At 43.9% G+C, this 23,167-nt stretch overlaps 1 long non-coding RNA gene across 2 annotated transcripts in view; it reads left to right on the top strand.

The window, feature by feature from the left end:
* Positions 1-220: 220 nt before the first annotated feature.
* Positions 221-23,167, top strand: part of LOC137151117 (uncharacterized) — a 57,031-nt gene continuing 34,084 nt past the window's right edge. Inside the window, exons 1-2 of one of the 2 annotated variants that reach the window (XR_010919185.1) lie at positions 221-260; positions 613-979. This is a non-coding gene — a long non-coding RNA (uncharacterized lncRNA). The remainder of the gene's footprint in view (positions 261-612; positions 980-23,167) is intronic. The other variant, XR_010919186.1, reaches the window with a different exon arrangement.

Genomic DNA, 23,167 nt, shown 5'->3' with positions numbered 1-23,167 from the left:
CTATCTGTGCAGCTCAAATGTTAATAGCTTGTTATGATGGCATGTATATACCTCACACCACTCCAGGATAGGAAAGGGTTAATAGTCTCAACTGGAACCAGGGAAGATAATGAGCCCCACCTGTAGAAGCTGCCAACCTGGACAGAAGGGTTTCCAGCTGTGGCTAATCAGGAAAATAGAACAAAAGGTAAGGTAGGTTTCCTTTTCTTTGTGCTTGTGTGAGAGAAAGTTTGGTATTAATGTTACAGACAGCAAGTGAGGTGAGGGCACAAATGAACCCCTTATTTCTTTCTTGAAAGAAAAAAGAGGTTTTATGTTTGTTTTACCTCCTAAGTGAGCATCTGGGTTTAGGGATGAGGGGCTGGTTATTGGCCTTATTTCTTTTCTTGAAAACAAAGGATGATATTTAAAGTGAGAGCTTGGTTCTTCTACCTATGAGCTGTGCCTCCTTTAGGTGAAGTTGAGTGACCCATTTTTTTTTTTTTTTGTAAGGGAGTCAAATGCCTGTCCTAGGTATGGGGATGGCTCAAGAGGCCTGTTGGATCAGGCAATGTTTATTCTTTATTATTGCTAGAGGGACGTAAAGTAAGGAAGGCTTGTCTCTATTTTTAGCATCTCTTGATGATTTCAGAGACCTAAGCAGCTGACTCAGACCATATGGTGGGCCTCTACTACATGTATCTGGTCTCAATTGAAGAGAGGAAAATCTAATAGCCGTGTCCGAGTTGTAAAGCATGGCTAGCAACGCTCCATTTTAAAAGAAGACTGAGGCTACTCTGGAGCAACTGGAATACAAGTCGGCACCTACATGCAGCAAACGTTTCCAAGGACCTGCATTGCCTGTACTGCATCAGGCCCTGATCCTGCAAGCTGCGCTGTGTGAATGGATCCATGCGCCCATCGAGAACCCCATGGTCTTACTGATGTCACTCACACGGTGTCTCAAAGATTGTGTCAGAGAGAACATGGGTCATCATGGGTAAGTAAAGAGAACTTTTTTTATAATGCTGCAGAATGTACCTTAAGCCCACTTATTCTGAATTGCTGCATGGGGAAAGTAACATGTAGGATGTATCTGTGAAGTGAGGAATGATCTAATATCCTAAGATGCAACTGCAGCCTGTGTTATTGAACCTATGCATTACCTCAGTGATGTTGTGATGTATGTAGCTATGAAAATGTTGTTCCTTTGGTATGTACTGCCCCTTTCAAAGAACCAAGAACTTTATAGGTGTAAAATTCAACATTTGTTTTTCAAAAGAAGCTGCAGCCTGTTAGAGGAGAGATACATTGTGCTTTCTCATGGAGACTTGACTTTGGTGCTTCCTTAAACAAGCATGTCCTAGTGTGATATAGGACTACATCTGGGCAGGAAAGATATAGGTTTTCTCCAGTTGGAGGAATTTCTAGGTGCCTCCCTGAGCCCACCGAAAGCCTGTGGTGTATTGCTGCATTAACTCAGGGAATGACCAGAGCAATATGTACCATAAGGAGGTATGCACTCTATTCAGAATGGGTACAGAAGTGGCAAAAATTAGAGAAACTGCATCACCACTTATGCAGGTCCCATGGCCTACAATTCTGCACTGAGAGTTGGCAGGGTCAGCAGTCCCTACTCCAGTTCATTGGCTAGCATAGCAGCTGTAGAAAGGCTCTGCTACAGTTCTACAGCCTTCTTGTGGGTTAGGAGGATTAATTTAATCTCTTCAACTTCCACAGAGTTCCCTGTGTAAAGCCAAGTCACTTCAGCATTGCCTGGGGAAGGGTGAACTTCACCATACCGTGAAACTGCAGTAATAGTAAAAATGACACAAAATAGTAAAAATGACAAAAGTCACAGAAGTGCAGTGCCTGTAGTACCTGCCTCCAGAATGCCTGGAGTTCTCCAGATGATCAAAAGGCTTAAGGCTGTATTACAAACTGGTTTCTTGCCCTAAGATAGGGTGCTTCGGGAGGAATGAGGAAGCACATGACTTTGGGCAGATCTACACTTAAAAAGTTGTAGTGCTTCAGTGAAGATGCTACTATGCCAACAGGACAGCTTCTCCCTTCGATGTACTTAATCCATCTCCCTGAGTGATGTCGACGGGAGATGCTATCAAGTCAACATAATGCTGTCTATACTAGGGGCTGTGTTGGTATAACTACATGAGTGATGACATGTATAGTGTAAGACGTGTATAGTGTAAATAGAAAGAATGTGTGACTTATTTGCCTGACTCTTCAGTAGGCTTTCAAATGGTGATCATTTTATGCTATTTAAAACTCCCTGCACCTCTCAACTAGTTAAGCAGGTTCACATCTAGCTCTCCAGTAGGCAGGCCAGGCTCTGGCATGATGCAATTTGAATTTGCATTCTGAAAAATCAGTCTGTAACTGTGTGCAAATATGCAGTATTACTGCAAAGCAAGGCTTGGCATATTTGAGTGTCTCCAATGGCTTGGCTTTCATCTTGAGGTGGGGTGGTTACTAATTTTCAGCTTTAATGGGAGTTCTGCAAATCCCATAGCTTAAACAAAAAATCAAATTCTTGGTGGTTTTTTTGTTTGAATTATGAAGTGCTGTTGCTGCCTTCTAAAACCTTGTAAGATGCACCTTTCTGACCTGATCTATCCAAAGGCCTCCACCCTCAAGCTTTCAATACTGTTAGTGGTTGGTTGTCTAAATTCAACCTCTATTTACAGACAGTAGGGGAGTAGCATTCTACAGCTGCTGAATGATCTGCCAGGGTACTTTAGTCTGCTGTAAGTCTAGAACCTGTTCTCTTGCTTTAGCTATTTCCTTAACTCTGTGATCTCTGTGGCTTGTTTATATATTGTAGCCGGGAGGGCTGGTCCCCCTCTGAGGAGGACCCAGAGAGGGAGCCAGACCCACCCTGGCTGACAGAGGCCTGCCCCAGGGAAGCACCTGACTGGAAGCAGGGGGGCGGGTCCAGGCCTTTAAGAACCAGGCCGGGGAGCTCAGTTAGCGGGAGGCGGCTGAAGGGGAAGGACGTGCCTCCTCCGAAGCTCCTAGCCAAGGCCGGGCCGGGGAGCCAGGCTGAGAGGGAGTGGCTGGCCTTAAACCCAGCCCGGCGATCGACCGAGGCCTTCCCCAGGTACCCTACAGCCTGGGAGTCGGAGGGACCATCGGAGACCCCCACGGTCTGGGAACCAGAAGAGGGCCCGTCAGGGCTCCCTGAGGACTACGTGCCTGAAGAGCACCCCCCGGAAACACCTGGAGCCTGGGAGCCGGAGGCAGATCTGCCCGAGCCGTGCCGAGCCTGGGACCCTGAGGACCTACCGGCCCTGCCTGAGGCCTGGGGACCGCAGGACCTGGAGGAGCTACCCTTCGAGGATGAGCCCATGGAGCTCCCGGAGCTGCCACCCGTGGACGAGGAGGGCCTAGCCGGTCTACTGAACCCCAGCGACCCAGAGGAGGCAGGTACCGGGGGTTTCGGGGAGGAAGAAGCCCAGGGATAGCCGCACGTTGGTGGCTGAGTCAGAGGCAACCCGGGCGGCGTGTTGCGGCCGGATCCCCGCCGACCCGGTGGCAAACACTGTTGCCACTGCCAGGGCCCTGGGCTGGGACGCAGTGGAGACGGGCGGGCCTGCGTCCCCCTCCCCCCTTCCCTATCCTCCGTGAGGAAGCCTCCCCCGCCGTGCCATTCCCAGGAGCGGCTTGCTCACTTGCCAGCCCTGCCTGAGGGCCTGGCCACTAGACTGCTTGCCGCGCCAGCCCTGCCTGAGGGCCTGGCCACTAGACTGCTGGCCCTGCCTGAGGGCCCACTAGACTGCTTGCCTCGCCAGCCCTGCCTGAGGGCCTGGCCACAGACTGCGTACCTTAAGAAAGGCACAAGACGGCTCCCAGTGAGAGGTAGCCGGGAGGGCTGGTCCCCCTCTGAGGAGGACCCAGAGAGGGAGCCAGACCCGGACGCTGCTCCCCGGTTCCAGGGGCACGTCCACATATATGAATATTGGTTTCACTTCTGGGAAGTTCTTGGGTTTAGGCCCATAGCTCTTATCCCTGTTGCTTACCAGAAGCACATGCCACCATGTTGCAGAAGTGATACCTTGTACGAACTTCAAGAAGGTGTAACAATGACTTTGATCATCACTGTTCCTGGTGAAACCCCTATTAGTGCCTTCGGTTAAAGGGCATTTTCAGGAATACAAACTAATGGATCCTGGGGCTTAATCTTATTTCTCTAAATAAATCTCAAAGAGCTGCTGGTCATTGTAAATGTCCTCAAATCAGGATTTTGCCCTAAAAGAGGGAAGACAGAGGAGTCATTCAGCGCTAAAGCTAGCGGTTCTTCTTTCTCCGCTCCTTTTATTGCAATGCTCGTGGGATGCCCAGAATGCAAGTGTTGCCAACTCTCATGATTTTGTCATGAGTCTCATCATAATTTGTTTTCCTTGAAGCCCCAGCTCCTGGAGTCAAGTGGCTATGTGATGATTTCAGCCTTCATTCTTAAAGAAAATGTAAGTTTCTAGCCCTTGTGGCTATGGAGGCAGCTTTGAAATGTGACCTCACTACACCCTAAAGGCTCAAAAAGCAGAAGACAAATTTAAAAAACAAAAACAAAAAACCCCACCAAATCTGTTGTTTTTACAGAATCTCATGATTTTGGTGAGCCTGACTCATGATTTTTGAACACTTGGGATTGGCAATACTGGAACTGTTAAGCCGCCATTACACCTTTGCTTCATCGAGAGAGCTTTGTTGGATCTTAAATTGTGTCAGCTCCCTGCCACTCTAGTTTATCTGCCTCTCCAGCAAACTCCTTGAGACTTTGCCAGTCTAAACTTTGCCTTGCAGGTAACATTCAGTGAGCCCAAGTTCTGCAGAGAGACATCCCTCTTGCAGGGGCACTCACAAAATTAAGTTTGCTGCCTCCAAAGAGACAGTGCACACACCAGGCTCTCAGTTTAACTGAGGTCTTACAATTTACTAAAACATACGGCACTGAGAGAGTTTCATCATAACACAAGAAATTTATTAACAATGACCACAGATTTAAGTGATACTAAGCAGAGCTAACATAAAATGGCTACAAAAAAAGGAAAACTTGCTTTCAAGTGATTAAAACATAACTTTAGCAAGTTACAATCTCATCATTACAAGCATCTTTATCACATACATCAAGCTACCAACATCTCCAGCTCTTCTAGCAGGAGGATCCAACATTCCCAAATTCAGTGTGCTGTCCCCTAAGTGATGGATAACCAAAGGGTTCTTTCCCCTTTTTATAGTCCAGTAAACTTCTGAATTGAATCCCCAGCTAAAGTTCTTTTCCCATGCTGTTTCTCTTCCTGTTGCCTTCCCTTTCCCATGCTGATTTGTAACTAAATATAACTTCAATTGTCTTTGGAATTACCTTGCTCAATTTACATTGGAGACACAGGCAAAAAGGAAAACATTCCTTTTTGTTTAGGACAAACTTGTTCAATCTGTCTGAAAACATATTTTAGGAACACATTTCCAGCACGTGTACATACATCACACAATGATATCCATGACCAATGTGTCAACAGTTTTTGTGATGCCTTACTTGAGACATGTTGTATAAAATGTTGTTGTACTATAAGTCAGTCAATTCAATTGCTTATTCTCTGTTCTGCCCTTTGGGGTATCTCGACCCTGATTGTCACAGGACCTATAGTTGTTTCTGCGTCTTCTCCAAACAGTGCTAAATACTACAAAAGAGATCTCCTGCACCTTCTCTCCTATATTCTGGGACTGACATGGCTACTGCAACACTAAATCCTAGGGCAGACACTGGCTTCCTTGCAGCCCAGTAGTGGGGGAAAAAAACCTACTTTTAGAAGTCTAGTCCTGCCATAAGTGCAGGGGACTGGACTAGACTTCTAAAAGTAGGTTTTTTTCCCCCACTACTGGGCTGCAAAGAAGCCAGTGTCTGCCCTAGGATTTAATGTTGCAGTAGCCATGTCAGTCCCAGAATATAGGAGAGCAGGTGAAGGAGATCTAACTATTATCTAGACAATCCCTGACAGGTGTTTATTTAACCTGATCTTAAAAATCTTCAAGGGAGATTCCACAGCCTCCCTAGGCAATGTATTCCAGTGCTACCCTGTCAGTTAGGAAGTTTATCCTAATGTCCCACCTAAACTGTCCTTGCTGCAATTTAAGCCCATTGCTGCTTCTCCTATCCTCCAGAGGTTAAGGAAAACTGTTATTGTGTCCTCTCCATCTTCTCTTCTCCAGACTAAACAAACTCAATTTTTTTTTCAGTCTTCCCTCATAGGTTACATTTTCTAGAACTGTTAATCATTTTTGTTTGGTCTGCTGTGAACTTTCAGGAAAGATGTGGACAAATTGGAGAAATGTGGTGGCGAGAACTGGACATAATACTCCAATTGAGGCCTAGTAAGCATGGAGTAGAGAGAGGAAGAATTACTTCTCGTGTCTTGCTTACAACATGCCTATTAATACATCCCAGAATGATGTTTGGTTTTTGTCAGCAGTGACACTGACTCATATTTAGCTTGTGATCCATTTTGATCCCCAGATCCCTTTCTGCAGTACTCCTCTCCACCCCCCACTTCTTAGCAGGGAAGCTGAGCAGAGATCCCTGCTTAAGAACAAGGGACTGAAACATGACTGGCAGAGGATAAAGTATGGGCTTCTGGTTCTAGAGAAGGCGGGCTGCTTCCTCCTGGGACTGATTAAGGCATTTGGAGAGAGAGGGAGTCTGAAATGGAGTTCACTACAGCTCGGCGAGAATTGATTGCTTTAACCTTTTATTTCTGGTATCCTAAGGTCTTCCAATGGTGTCTTCCAGTTGACTAATAAACCCTACTTTGTTATGAAAAGGCTGTTTTGGGGTGCATTAGTCCTGGCACAAGATGAGTCTCTCTCAGTTGGACTCGCTAGGCAGAGGTCTCTGAGACCATGAGACTCCTGAAGGAAGAGTGGGACTCCTTGGGCATCTGACACAGTTTCTTGGAGGAACCCCTTCAGTGTCAAACAGCTGGGGCCTAGTACCAATCCCAGAGAGCTGTGAAAAGCAGTTAACAGGCATAACTCCTGGTGAGCTGTAAGTGCTAAAGGATAAGATGCCCTGAGTAGTAGAGGTCAATGATAGAACTACACAGAGTGTAGGAGAATAGACACCGTGAGTCGGCTGCCATAAAACAGTATCTTTTTTTTTATGTCAAAGGAGTGATGCTGATTCTTTTACATCAGTTGATGAGCTGACCCACTGCTTTTAAATGTATAGTATATGAATTAGACTGTCAAGCGGAAAGGGTTACACTTCTAGGAGTCTCTGGATGACAGCACAGAAGAGTAGGTCTACATCTGGCAATAGGCAGAATTACAGAAAACTCTGAAGGTGAGATTAAGGGGCAGACGTCAGTCCTTGTAAAACTGTGTGAGACTTTGCCTGGTTACCCAACTTAGGAACTGGCCCAAGATGCTTTAATTTGTTGGGTGGGAGAAGGGGAGGCAGTGCACAAAGGTGGAGGCAGTATAGCTGTTCAATGGGGTAGGGGTACAGGAGTGATAAAGGAGAGCAACAAGTCCAGAAGACAAGTTCATTAGCAGGATGGATTTGAGGAGAATAATGCAGGCGTTCATAGTAATCAAGGTGAGAGATGAGTTGGGGATGGTCAAGAATGTGTTCAGCTAAACTGTGGTGCTAATAATGTAGCAAGGGACTCCCAAAACCTTTTCCCTCTGCCTGAGATGGCACCTCTTATAGCAAGGGTGTCTGTGTGTTCCAGCACAGGTGTAAGGGATTTGAAGGAATGTTGAATCTAATTACTTTCTCCTAAACAAAGTTGTTTTCTCCCAACTCTGAAGGGAGGCAAGTCCACTGGGCAAGAAATCTTGCATTAGGAGTGCATGCTGGAAACCTTTCTTCCTGAGAATATATTTCAGCGATATATTCAGTTTATGTAACCTGATGGGTGGGATTGAGCGCTTTTGTGGAGAGGATCCTGCTCAGGTTTCCCCACTGGGAAACATCTTGAAAATTTCTGCCTTTCAGCATAGTCTCATCCACTCAAAAGCTTTAGTGAAGTATTTCAATGAGCACCAGAGGTAACTAATCCCTAACAGGATGATTTAATGGTATCCTGGGAGGAGGTGAACTTCATCACAGGTGGGTTGTCTTTAATTAACTTTCCTTTCAATGTGGCTGCTAAATTTCAACATGGTAGAATCTTTTTACCCCATCCACATTCCTCCTCCATCCCAGGCAGGTGTGTGGAAACTTCAAATTTCAGGGTACTTTCTCTTCTCACTCTACTCAAAACCTTTTGGGGACCTGGGTTCTGTACAGTGGGGCAGAGGTGGAGGCAGCCAAAGTTGGGGAGGAGTACATGGGATTAGAAGAGGGAAAAAGGTGGACAGTCTCAGGAAAAGATAATACAGCCTGAGCATACATGATCTCTTCTGTGTAGCCCCTCCATCTTCTCTAAAGACCCAGGCACTGGTCATAGCTGGGGAGGAAGGCCCCATACTAGTGTGGCACAGAGCTTCACCTAGACAATCCTGGGCTCCTAGGAATCCTCCTAGTTTGGGGGATGTGCTGCCAACTCTTATATGGGGGGGGGAGCAAACCCCTCTTTTCCATCAGTGAAACCATGCTGCTGTAATCCCCAAGGAGTTCTGCATAAAGACTTTTCTTCTTCTCCCGCACGTACTGCCAGGCTTTTCCCTGGGATGGGGCAGTGTGGCCCATGTTGGAGAGTATTCTTGGAATCCCTAAGTGTTGTGAACACTTATGACCAGTCTCCTAGAGGTGGAAACAGGCTCCACATCTGATCAGCAATGCCTTCCCACCCAAACAATTCCTGCCTCTGCCACTGGTCTGCTGGGTGACTTTGGGCTAGTTGCAGAAGCAGAGGCATACAGTGGTGAAGCTTCTGTACAATGGGGATAATACATCCCTCCTCTGTGAAGAGCTTTGAGATCTATGGGTGAATTATGATAAAAAGCAAGTTCAATTATCAAACTTTTAAAGAATGGAGTTGACAACACATGAAAAGCAATGAGTAGTGTGAACAGGCCATAGCCTTTCATGGAGAAAAGTGAACGAGTAACAGGATCCTCAGTTCATGCTTCACAGCATAGTTTCTCAACCTGTGGTACGCGTACCCCTGGGCGTATGCAAGACACAGGCAGGGGGTATGCAGGAAGGGAGGCGGACAGCAGCCGCCGGCTTCCTGCCCAGTCCCACCTCCTAGCTGGGAGGTAGATGGCAGCTGCTTCAGTCCTGGGAAGCTGGGCAGCAGCCGCTAGGTTTTTGGGATGCCAGGCGGCAGCTGCCGGCTTGGGCAGTAGCCACTGGCTTTTTGGGAAGCCGGGCGGCAGCCGCCCATGTCTCATCTGGTCCAAGCTTCCAAGTGGGAGCCCAGTGGCAGCCTCCTGCACCCTGTGAGCTGGGCTCACAGCTGGGTGGCTGCCACCCATTTCCTGGCTCTGAGCTGAGACAGCCTCCCACACCCTGGCTTGAAGATGGGCAGCAGCTGCCTGCCGCCTGCCCACATCCCCGGGTCCCAGCCTGCGCAGAAGCTTCCTCTGCCCTAGTTCAGAGCAGGTGGAAGTCACCCACCTCCTGGACTGGCAGCCAGGTGGTAGCCACCTGCAGCTTGCCCAGAGGGCAGGTCCCCTCCCCGGTTCAAAGCCCGGTGCCCAGAAAGCCATGCAGCGAGCCCAGCGGCTTTCCGGTCCTGGAGCTGGGCTCTACCCACAGGCTAACTTGTCAATTGACAACTATGACAGCCCCAGATTTCAGATTTTTATACTGGTAAAGAGGGGCCCACACAGTGTGATTTGCCCCAGGGCCACACGCCCCTAGGGATAGCCCTGGGGAGCGCTGCTATCCACTCTGATGGGCCTCTAGTGCCTGCTCATACCTCACAAGTTCCCGCCTGTGTGAGGAGACCACCACGTAACCCTGCCATCAGGACGTGGTGGAATCTCCATCTTTGGAGGTTTTTAAGATGCGGCTTGCCAAAGCCCTGCCTGGGATTATTTAGCTGAGGTTAGTCCCGCTTTGAGCAGGGGGTTGGACTAGATGACCTCCTGAGGAGCCTTCCAACTCTAATATTCTATGATTAGCTGGTGTTGACCTTTGCTCCTATATGGAGGAAAGGGAGGAGGAAGGAGGGGAGAAACAGCAGGGAGTTTTGTGATCTGCCACAACCACACAGCATTGCAGAACTCTCCTGCTTTATGAGAAATACAGTTGTCCAGCGGTATAGGGGAAAATGATGGTGGGGGAATTATTAAAACTTTCAGAAGTTAGGGGCTACTTGCTACTTAAAAGGTTGAGAAACACAGCTTTACAGCCAAAGGCACAAAATTTGGTTCTCAGACTATGAAGCAAAAGGCTATGGTGAAACATTGCTAGATACCCCTTTTAAAGTTCTTTTGTCTCCCGCATCTTGGTTACAAACAAGTAGTTCTATAAGTGTCCACTAGATGTCAGTGTGATCTGTTAGTTTAAGCTCTCTCCCTATATTTTCATTCTGTGGACCATTTTGTAAGAGATCCCCTGCCTTTCTTACACCAATGTTCCCTCATTGCATGCTTCCCTAATGTCTCGGAACTGTCCCAGCTCTTCCCAGTGGAATGCAGAGCTAAACACTTTGAGAAGTGCTGAGTGTCTGACACCAAATCAGGTAACTGCATCACTGTGGAATTCTCTGAAGATTGAAGGGGAATTTCAGAAACTATTGCATGTACGCTCCTTTTGGAATCAAGCAGGAGAGGCCCTGAAAACGGGGTAGACATTCAGTGATGATCTTCTGTGCAGTAAAGTTCATAGATATGCACTAACCTTTAAAAAAATATTCTCACACTGTTGAGGAAATCCTTGAAGTTCCTGATGCTGCTTGCCTGAATCAGCAGTGCATCATTCCCTTTTTGCATACAGTGGTTTTTTTTTTTGTTTGTTTTCTTTTTGTTTTGTGTGTTTTTTTTAATTTAAAGATATGATCATGAAGTGTTCCTTAACTTATCCAGTCTCCTTCATTTTGGGAGAATCTTAAAATATCTCTGGTGTTGGTGGCATGTGCAAAATAGATTCAAGTGCCTCTAACACACTGCTCTCTGAGGGCCAGCTTTTGAAGTTTTGCACACAGGCACATCCCAAAGTTCATGGGTGCATGGGCCTGCTATTTTTGGTTCATGCCACTTTAAAGGGAGAAGAGCAGATTCTGAATCTACATCTGGCCTGCCTGACCCTCCCACATGCATTCACAGCATTAGGAGCTTTTCTATTCCAGCGTTTTAGGGCCCATCTCAATTGCACAGCGTCTTGCTGTGACACTTCACTCCTAACTTGTTTTAAAAAATCCCACTGTTACTACATGATCTCTCCTTGGCAGTCTGGTACAATGTGTTTTTTGTTATATTGTTCCAAGGGATCATACCTTGCTAAGAACGTGACTATGCCTGGACAGGTCTTTTAAATAAATAAGACTCCAGTTTGAACAAACCATGGTATGCATTGTAGTAAGAGGAAAAATACTGAAGTTTTTGTCCTCTAAATGGTCTAGCTAAATCCAAAATTTTAGTCAAAACTCTCTAAAACATAGCTTTTAACAAATCAGTCAGATGTTGGAAGTTTCCTTTTTTTATTGATATTTATTGAACTTGGGATCACAATAATTGATGTTCCTTTCTCTGCATTACAGAGAACAGTAGAGAGTCAAAATGCAGCAGGGAAAACGGCTTTTATTAGGAAAAGCCAGGTCTCCACCCTCTTGATCTCATCAATACATAATATATGAGGAAATCTTTCCTAGCAGAGTGTTTCTTCTTGGACTGTGGAATAGTTTCCCAAAGGCAGTGCTGGAAGTCCTGTCGCTTGACTGATTGAATAGTGGGCTGGACAAATCACTAGCGAATATACTGTAGGGAACTATTCTGGATTCGCAGAGGATGGACTCCATGACTTAGCCAGTCCCTTCAATCTCTAACATCTATAATTCTGTTTGCAAAATTGAAAAGTTACTGCTGGAGGAAGGCGTAGAGAAATAAGATCAATGAGAAATGGAAGCATACAATTTATTGTCTGTGTTAGATTATGGGGCGTTGGGGAAGAATAATTCCTTAAAGTATCTCCTTAAAACTCATTTCTTCTGTGAGCCCTAAAAACGAGGCCTAGTCTTCCTCTCATAAAAATAGTATGTTTTTATTTTTTTGAATTATGAAATCCTGAAGACATGTGCATTACTAGCCACAATTAACTGCAGTGTTACTAAAAAACCTAGTCCTCCTTTCTCCCTCCGGTATTGCATTCCCTAGCCCTGTCATGGCTCCATGGACGCCCAGGCATGGAAATCCACATTAGATTATAAACCTTTACTGGATGGGTATGCTTTGCTTGTTTGTGAAGTAGTAGATAGAGGATGCTTATGATACACTTATGGCCACAGTTAATAATTGAGGTCTAAGAGAGTAGCAAGACAGAGGTGAGCAGATCTATCCATCACATGAAAACTGATGTTTTTGTGAATCAGGGCAAACTTTCATCTGTTCTGAGCTGTTCAGGTTTAATGTGGAGAACATGACTATATTCCAGCCCCAAGCACAACTGACTTGTCATGAATTGACCTTAGGCTGAAATTTGTTATTTTGGCAGCAAAGTGATCGCTTTCCACCTGTGAAAGCTAACTTTAGCTTCTGCCAAAAATTGAGGTCAGAATGAAAAATGTTTTCCTTCTTTCTTCCCTTCCTTCCTGCCCCCCCACCATGACCACCTAACATTCCACATTTCATCAGCTGCCTCAGTGGAGATCTTGTAGTAAAACTCTTGGGGTGGAAAGTGGCAGCACAGGGAGAGGGAAAAGCTCAAAAAGGAGTTTCTCTGAACCAAACCCAAAGCTTGCATATATTCAAACCTTATCCAGACCTCAGATCTGAATCTTTGGTTAGAGAAAATGTTAGAAGAGGCTTTGTTGAGACTTCTGGTACTTCTTTCTTCTGGGTGGGCTGGGAAGAGCTTTCTCTTCACACTTTAGCAATCTTTGTTTTGGACCCTGGTATTGCAGAACCACAGGAAAATAAGTCAACATCAAGTGAACAAGTGTGAGAGCCCCCTCGAAGATTCAGTAAGGGTTCTGTTCTGTGTGGACAAAAGCTGGGTGAGAGAGAGAAAGGAGGCCATTTTTCTGAGTGGGTTCGCCAGTCCTTAATATGCAGCATAGCTACACAGCCTGGAAAGTAATATCTTTCTGTGTTTGATCCAAAGTACAGAACAGTGCACTGTACTTTATCAGTAGAGTGAAGGAGATATGCATGGAAACCAGCTACTCTTAAAAATACCCTTACATTAACATGGAAGAAACACCTGCACAGCATAACTGAAGACCACCAGTAGTGAAGAGGTGGGATATGGAGCAGACCCTATCCCAATAGGGTAACAGCCTCTCCTCATGTGCTTGGCTACTCATTAAGTGTTGCTCTCTTTAATTTTAATTTTCTGCAAGATGTAGCCAGTTTTCTGTTTTGCCCACTAATCTGAGTCCATTTTGCTTTTAAAATAAATGACTACAATCTCAGGTCAATACAGTGAATGACATACTAATGCTTCATGACCAAATTGCCTTCGTCTTGTCCCTACGTGTTTATGGTCCTGATTATGGTACAAATGTTTCATGCTCTTGAAGATGGAGAATGTGTCCATAAGATGTCTTGCACATTGCCTAAACTTATTGTTGTTAACTGTGACTTCCATTAATTCAGGAATAAACAATACAGGGATAAGAATTTTAGTGTATTGTAAAACATTACAACAAAATTGGTTGACCCAAGTTATTAGACTGATTGTTGAGCTGGCTTGTGATATCCGTGTGTGTGTGTGTGTGTGTGTGTGTGTGAGAGAGAGAGAGAAATCCTACATGGGAAGGCGTTGCTCAAAACAGTCTAAACCCCCGTGTGTGTGTGTGTGTGTGTGTGTGTGTGAGAGAGAGAAAAAAAAAAAAAAAAAAATCCAGAGCCAAAAAGTTGGGTCAGGTAATATCTTTTATTGGACCAACTTCACCCACCTTGTCTCTCATATCCTGGGTCGTAGGTGACTACAACAACACCACACTTTAAAAACAAAAACCCCACATTTTGTAACAAATGGGGGGAGGGGAAGACTTCAGCCAGCTTTTTTATTTATTTTCCCACCTCTTCCCCTTTTCTTTAGTAGCAAAGGGAGGGGAGAAAAACACGTGAGAAATGCGAAACATTTTGAAAACCTAACCCTTTCCATCCACACTTCCACAAATTGCGTACATGAAAAATGGCTCTTGTGAACCTGCTGAACAAAAACGATATGGAAGTTTTCTGCAATCCCTCCCCAACACACACACACACACACACACACACGTTTTTGCTCCAGATCTCTGGGTTGATGTAACACCTTCCCACTTGGAGGCAGGAAACCTTGCTCTCGCAGCACTGTCATCCCCCCAAACTCTCTCACTCCACGAGTGATGGTTCCATGCGGTTTGGGGGTCAGAGCCCATGTCTGGAGGGAGTGGAGCAGAGCGGCTGCTGGGCTAGTGCAGCACTAATTCCTGCAGAGTCCCCTGCCTGGGGTTTCTGCTGATAAGCCACAGGAAGATTTGGTCAGTGGCTGTACTGTGCTGCTGGGTGAGAGTGAGGGAGGAGGGGAATAGGGACCAATAGAGTGGTATGGAGGAGCATTCCATTCAGGATGTCCTCTTGCCACTGGTCCTGTGCATTAGTAAATGTAAAGGTGGCCCTCTCAAGCCAGTCCTGGGTGCCCCAAACCCTTTTTACGGCATGTGGTTTAGAGAAAACACAGGGAGGTGAATGTCAGTTTTCTGCTGTCATAACTCTTCCATGGGAGGGGTCAATCTGCCTGGCTCTTAATTCCTTTTGGAGGGCGGGGGAGAAGTTGTCAGTCTTGTTTAATTTCTTGTTGAAGTATCTACAGAAGCAGCTGTGCAGTGGCTCCATCATGGCTGCTGCAAGTTGGAAGACTTTGTTTCTCAGTCCCAAGTCTATTTCCCAGAACTCACAGCTCATTTATTTGAGCTACAGGCTGCATTCAGGGATTTTCCCCTAAATAGCTGTTGTAGAATAGGGTAACTATCCAAAGCCTGTTCCAGCTTTCATCGTAGCAGCAGCTTGGGGGTAGGAGCCAAAGCCAGACTCTATGAAAAATCTGTCATTTTAAAAGAAAAAAAACATTTTCCTTCCTGATAGGAGCAAAGTATCAAAGTTTTAAAAACTTGGCTCTGATCAGAATGTCTGAAACAGTGACTTTTCTGTAAAGCCCAACTTCTCCCCAAACCACCACAACTTCAAAGAACATGCAGCAAAAGTGTGTGCAGCCCAGATTGAAGAGAATGGTATGTTGTTCAGAAAGCTGTGACAAGCTTTAGGATACAGCATCCTTCCAAAGTCTGTAGCATATTAATAGTCATTTGAAGTCTGATCCAACTCCCATTACAGTCAATGGAAACACTCAATTGCTTTCCACGGGAGTTGCCTTGGGCCAATATAAGGGGAGAAGTAGTAGGCAAAGAGGTGAAATGTTTAAGATGGCTTTTGTCTTTTCTCGGGTTTATAGATTGGAATTTGGATAAAAGACCTTAGAATTGCCATTAATAGTCCATCAGGTCTTGTATTATCCAGCACCAACCAGTATCATGATGAGTTGACAATCCCCATAACACACCTATCAATGAGGCAATATTGTTCAGGTGAGTATGTTGTGAGAGTCCTGACTTAGGTTCTGGTAACTGAAATGATAAAGATTTATGGTAACACTTTATAACCAGAGCCATGCACAAGTCCCAGTTGTGAATTTTTGTAGCAAATATGAATTCTCTTTAGGATTACTTTTTCAGGAATATTTAACCAATATAAAATGTGGTGGTTTTGCTGGCAGAATGCATTTTCACAAAACAAACTGGAGACTCCCCCACCCTTGGGAATCTTACTGTAATCAATGGAATAATGCCTGAAGTTGGTGTCTTCAGATGAGTTACCTGAGCTGAATTTTTTAGGCAAGTGATTTGTCATTAATGCTAACTGGTTACTGAGGACAAGGTATGAGGCAGAATTCTTGTTTATTCATTAGTAGTCTCTCTCCAAAGTGGCTCCTGCATCACTCATTGCTGGTAGTCAGCTGCTACTTTAAGATTCTGTTGAGTGAGCCAGCTACAAGTGAGAGTTGGCTGTATCTGTGCTAGTGAGAATAAGACAGCCAAGATGCCAATGTATTTTCAGTGTCCATAGGGAATCCTGGACAGATGTGTAGATAATAATCCACGTGTTACTTACTGAAATCAAGCCTGTTTTGTTCTGATCTTAATCTCAATCTCTAATTTCAACTTCTAAATTTTGTGCTTCATGCAACCATCTATGAGACGGCTTTCCACAGTGACCACGTGCCTGCCTGCTTATAGAAAGCATCTAGTGTAACCCTACTCCTTGAGCTTTATTATTTTTACTTTTTTGTAATAATTGTCTATCTCAACCTATGTGGTTATACTAAATGTTGGCACAGTCGGAAACTTCATCAGCCAGTCAGGGTCTTCCCTTTTACAATGCCATATGATAAAAATTAAATCTATAGTTATACAAAAATTTAGATGTTGGGCATAAAACCTGTCTTTAAATCATGATACCTTGAGGCAGGCAGCGTGGTGTGATTGGAACATACTCAAAATCAAGTTATGTACCATGACTTGGCTCAAATTCTCTCCCTTGTCCTCAGTCATAAAATATGATATACACAGAAATCTTGTAAGGACAATTTGGGATTTCCAGGTTACTTTTGCACAAAACTTACTGAGAATTCAGTGGGGCTATCTTGACAACTCTGTGTCTGTGTCCTGTTATCTGCAGAGATTTTGGTGACCACAGTCTTTAAAAAAAAAAAAAAAAAAAAAAAAAAATACTGGAATAGTAAATTTATTAATAAATTATGTGAATTTTGAGCAGGCTGACAGCCCTTCACTCATGTGACACATACATCTAGAAGACTAGAACAAAAATAACTGAAATACAGTGAAAAGCACCAGTTTTGGCAGCAGTGGGGTATCTAGCTATGAAGTAACATCTTTTTCTTTGTACCATACCTTTTTTTAAATGGTGTGGCATATGAGCCACTTCTGTTCATAGAGAAAATGAAGATAGTCATGGGAGACTAAAACTACATGAACTCTCATGGAAACGTGTGTTTTTTTTTTAATCTATAATAAATATCATTAGATATCTGTTTGCTTTTATGTATAAATAAACATGACAGTTTTTCTGTACAGAACTAAAACATAAAGACTAATTTGGTTTGAGAGGATACTGAAGGTTTTATATTTTTAAGCAAGGCTCACTGAGGATGCATCATTCTAGTTACACACATGAAAAAGTAGGGCTGGAAGGGATGCTGAGGTCCTCTAGTCATTCCTATCCTTCTCATCCCCTTGCTAAGGCAGGATCAGGTATACCTAAACCATCCCTGACAAGGGTTTTCCTAACCTGTTTTTAAAAACGTCCAATGATGAGGATTCCACTACTTCTATAGGAAACCTATTCCAGTGCTTAACCAGCCTTAAAATTAGAAAGGTTTCCAAATATCCAACTAAATCTCCTTTGCTGCAAACTAAGCCAATTACTTACTGTCCTATTCTCAGTGGCCTTGGAGAATAATTGATCACCATCCTCTTTAACAATTTTTTACATGTTGGAAGATTATTATGTGCCCCCTCAGCCTTCACTTCTCTAAACATCCCACCCCTTTCAACCTTTCCTCATAAATCATGGTTTCCAACCCTTTTATCATTTTTGTTGCTATGCCCTGGACCTTCTCTCATTTGTCCAGCTTTTTTAAAGTGCTGAACCCACAACAGGACACAGTACTCCCAGCTGAGGCCTCACTAGTGCTGAGTAGATCAGGACAGTTACTTCCTATGCCTTACATGCAGCACCCCATATGACATTTGCTTTTTGTTGCAACAGCATCAGACTGGCTTATACTCAATTTGTGATCCATTATGAGCCTGGATTACAAGCCTTAAATGTTTAGTCTCCCTACTTTTGCCCATTTTACCTCACCCCATTCTTTTCTCCTCTTACAAGTTCTCCTCCTTGTAGAAGGATCATGTAAGGAAAAAAGTGTCATATTCATATTCTGATAGCCACCAAAATCTTGCAAGATAAGGAAATATTTGTCAGGATTTATAAATTTTCCTTCTCAGAGAAGGGGTGGAGAGGGAATAGACAAATGTGAGGAGACTAAACAATTATGGCTTGTAAATGATCTGTCCAAGTCCAGCTTCCTGAAGTAACTGGACAGGTCCAGAATACCTATGAAAAGGTCCCAGGTCCTGGGTGAACATTGATTGGTTCTAGGCCTCCACTTCTTGTCGAAGTTTAAAAGATTCTTAAAATATATCTTCTGTAAATAAAGATGCAGGAGGCTGGGCAGCTATACTTATTTGTGTTGGCACTTTATCATAGAACATAATCAACCAAAATCCACTGCAATAGAGGAGAGACCCCCTATTCCTCCAAATTTAGCTCTTAATTTCTGCATTTATTGAAGTGTTTCCATTTATTTGGATGGTAGTTAGCTTGTGCCCTAGAACTAGGAGAGAGGCTAAGTTACAACTTGTGTTCAGGAGATGTCTCTCACAGTTATTGTGAAGGACTGGAACTAATCAAGATAAATAGCTGCAATGCCAGGCTTGTTCCATTTGTAATATTAGTAATATACTTTTAATGCTACCAACCTTTATTTCAGCTATAACTCTGCTAAATAAACTCAGCAAAGATAAGAAATTTCTTATAAAACAACCAAAGACATTTTATTGAATAGTTAATGAGTAAACTCTGACTATTACATAAAGGTTGGTGGGACATCACAGGTGTGATAATTTCATAGATTTAGACCACCCTGTCAGCATGTCAACTTTAAAATATTACTCCTTGAATAATGGAAAAATTGCCAACTTCTCACCACAGTTTTTGATTTATGGGCAGTTTCTCAGAGATGGATAAGTTTATTTTGCTGTGTTACCTGGAATGAATGATGGATACTTTTTTTTTTTTTTTTTTTTTTTTTTTTTTTTTTAAAATTTGGATCCACTACAAATGAGATAATTTTAAAGTGACTTGTTGAGTTGTTTCATGCATGGGTGGGAAGGTAAAAATGTCCAGTTATTCTGGGATTATAGGTTACTAGAGAGGCTAAATAGCTTCAGATAATGTTTGTTTAATATTTTAGTATAGTTTATTTGCACTGTTCATACAAGAACTTTGACCAGATGGTTAACCAGCCTTGTAATGACATTTCACATTTCCCATCTATTACTCACCTGTGGAAAATATGATTTGAATTCACTGTTAGGTGTAATTTGACTGACTCATTCTTGAACCTATATTAGACTCAAGGCCTAATCCTACTCTCATTAAATTCAGAGGAAGTGGTGGTGTTACTTCACTGGGACCAGGAATTAGTCCTTTAAAGATTGTGACAAATAACTTGTTCTCAGATTTAAAAGAAAAATCATGGCAAACAAAATAGGTTTATAGCTAGTCCAAGGCTGGTGATGACTTTTTGGCTTTATTTGCTTTATAGTGGGCTTTTCCTGAGGTGGTTTTGCAGGCAATAATTAAGACTTCCCGTGAGCTAATTAAAAAACATATCATGAAGAACCTGCAATTAGGGGGTCTGGCTTGTTGGCTGAACGCACTGCACCTATCGGGTTCTTGCATCCCTCCATTTCTCCCTGAACAAGCACCCTGTGTGCCACCCTCACATCCCCCACTTTTTCAGGGGCTCCCTGCAACTCCCCTCTTTCTTCTTGTTGTCTGGGGGATAAGTCATTCAGGGAGCCAACATATTAACTCTGTTGGGAGGATGAACAGAGGTCAGAGGGCTTTATGCTGGGTGTCATCCATGAGCTATGGCTGTGCTAAAGAGCTGACAGGGAGTTTGTGTGTGTCCCATTTTCCCCCACTTGGATTTTTCTGACTCTCCCCAGATTAATAGGGTTCTGTCCATTGATACCTAGAACATTCCTTGACATGATCTGATACAGCATTCAAAAGTTATTGCATTTCATAGAGACAGGAATGCAGCTGAGTTGAGTGTAAAGCCTTCTCAAGTCTAGACAGACTTACCTGCAGTGCTGAGGAGAAGCTGGTGATCCTGGTACATGTAGGTACCAATGATCTAGGGAAAGGTAGGAGGGAGGTCCTGGAGGCCAAATTTAGTCTGCTAGTTAAGAGACTGTAGTCCAAGATCTCTATGGCAGCATTCTCTGAAATGCTGCCAGTACCATGTGCAGGGCCAGTTACAGGCAGAACTGCAGGGTCTCAATGTGTGGATAAGATCATGACGTTGGCAGGAGGGTTTTAGATTTATTAGGAACTGGGGAAAGGAGGAGCTTATACAAGAAGGATGAGCTCCACCTAAAGGGGACCAGATTGTTGGCATGTAAAATTGAAAAGATCATTTAAAAGTTCTTAAACTAAGGGCTAGGGGAAAGGCGACAGGTGCAGAGGAGCACATGCTTCAGACAGACATCTGAGAGAGGAGGATTTATTAAAATGGATGTCTTATATCCTAGTGAAGAGGAAAAGCTCAAAGTTGATGATAAATTAGAGGTAGAAACTGAAGAGAAACAGTCAAACAAAGACCCATTCAGTTGCATCACATGAAGGCAGACACATTTTATAGGTGTTTTGGATACAAATGTTAGAAGTCTAAATATTACTGTGGGTGAACTTGAGTGTCTGGTATTAAATGAGGATAGTGATATAATGGGTCACACAGAAATTTGGTGGGACAATGATCATCAATGGGACATGGTAATGCCAGGGTATAAAGTACATAGGAATGACAGTAGGTCGCACTGGTGGAGGAATGGCGATATGTATGAAAGAAAGCAGAGTCATGTGTGGTCAAAAATCTTAAATGAATCAAACTGTGCCATAGAATCTCTATGGATAGAAATTCCATGCTTCAACAAAAAGAACATGCGCTTCCTGTATAACAGCTGGCCTCTTGGTACTCTCTAGACTTGAATCTACAGCACCAGGATAAGCAGGTGCATAGGGAGGATATTTTTATGATGAATCTCTGTATGGTGGGGAATCACTATCTGAAAATCATAGAAGCATAGGGCTGGAAGAGATCTCAAGAGGTCATCTGTCCATTCTCCTCCCACCACAGCGACCCCTCCCCACACACACATACTGAGGCATGACTGAGAATACCTACAATGGCTGGTGGTGTGTTTGGTGTGACCACTACTTATTATTGTTGTCCTGATAGAATCATAGACATGTTGAGCTGGCAGTAACCTTGAGAGCCTATCTAGCCTTTACACCTGTGCTGAGGCAGGGGCAAGTAGAGTCGGACCATCCCTGATGTTATTTGTCTAATCTTCTTCTCTCCTCCATCTGTTGTCCCCCTCTTGTTCTATACTTAAGGTTAGATTCACAAAAGGAGTTAGGTGCCCAACAGCCACTTTAGGTGCCTAAATCCCAGAATTGGGAGCCCCCCCTAATTCCTGTATGTAGCCATCAGAGCTCAGTGTCCAGGTTCTGTAACCAGAGGATGGCCTCTCTACCAAGGGAAGCTAGACATCGTGAACCACCCTCTAGGTGTCTGCCCCACTGCCCCACAGTCACAAGGTGAAGAGGAAACCAGGCCAAACTGGTGCATAGTTGCAACAACTCTGGAGGAGCCAGTGAATAGCTTTTTGAGCTAGTCCAGGATCTACGATCAAGTAGCCAGGTGCGGCAATGGATTCCAGCATTTACTTAGTGTGTTAGACTCTTCTTTTTCTCCCATCATTTCTTTCACTCTGGAAGGACATAATTTTCAGCTCCCTGGTAGTTCTGATCATCATGCATGGTAAAGTGCCAGTAGCACTTTTTGTTCAAAAGTGTGTGAGCTGCCATAGCAAAGGTGTGTTGAGACATCACCCCAGTCTGCAGGAGTGGGATTCATCCCTGGATAGGAGCAGACCTTCAAGTTGGCACTGTGTGTCTGTTTGAAATTGAAGCATTGGTCAATTGGAGACATAATAGGTTGGTTTAATCTGTTACAGCTCTCCAGGTGGGCTTAATAGCAATGGCATCATGTCCACAGTCTGGTGGAGCTATGTGTGTTAGCACATACAGACTGGAGGTTGCTATATAATTCAATATATATGAGTGGCTGAATTCAGCTCTGTGTTGACAAACCGAGTGTGGCAGCTGTGACCGCAGAACAATGTTTACCTGCAGCAAATAGCAGGGCCAATACAGATGTATGAGGTTCCTGATACACCTTGATATGAAAGTAACAGGAAGAGATTCATTTTCAAGTGAGGGTGTTGTGTCAGGCTACAGTTGGGTTTCACTTCCAAGAGTGACAACTGGATGGAATGATGGTAGCTGTTCTGAGACATGGTTCAACATGGGTTGATTGGCAAGGTGATTGTTTGGATGGAAAGTAGTTGTTGCTGTCTTGGTTTCATTAACCACTCACTCCCAGCAATGGAGACTAAATTTCAGAGTACCCATGTCTTGGCTAAGATCCTCTTCAATCCAGTGGAAGTCCTTTCCAGTGTCAGCAATACACATACTTCTTGGCCTCCATTTCAAAAAGGTCATATACATATTTATTGAACAAAAAGGGAGCCGAAACTAACCCTCTTGGAAGGTCATTGCAGAGACATTTAAAGCAACTGATTTTTCTCTTCCATTTGCAAGATGAAACTTCCATTGCTAATCCCTTTTTGAATGAACTGCGCCATCAACCTATAGGAAATAATTTGCAGCAGCTTGGCAGACAGCCTGAGGTGCCACATAGTGTCAGAGGCAGTTCAGTAAGGGCTTCACCAACTTTCTTTCCTGACTCAAATGCATTTTCTTTGCCTTGAGTCAGAGAGAATACCTGAATTTAAGTGCATCATCCCCTCCTCAATCCAGCCTCAGTGTGAAGCAATTTAGGATTTACTACCTCAGTAATCCACATCAGGACTAGTCTCTCCATCAGTTTGTAGATGATATCCAGCAGAAAAATTGGTCAGCTCTTTGGGCCTATCAGAGTTTCTCTGGCTTGGGAACAGCTACAGCCTTTGCTCCGTGCCAGACTTTTGGGATGCTGCAGTCTTACATACAATGCTTCAATTTTTTGAATCAGCCAGCCTTGGTGATTGGCCCAAGATGAGAGCTGAACTCATTGCGG

The sequence above is a fragment of the Emydura macquarii genome, unplaced genomic scaffold (assembly GCF_026122565.2).
Source record: "Emydura macquarii macquarii isolate MOO-44397 ecotype Brisbane River unplaced genomic scaffold, CSIRO-AGI_Emac_v2 contig_1043, whole genome shotgun sequence".
Taxonomy (NCBI): Eukaryota; Metazoa; Chordata; order Testudines; family Chelidae; genus Emydura; species Emydura macquarii.
The sequence above is the reverse complement of the archived record's forward strand: the minus strand, read 5'-3'. Positions and strand labels throughout refer to the sequence as shown.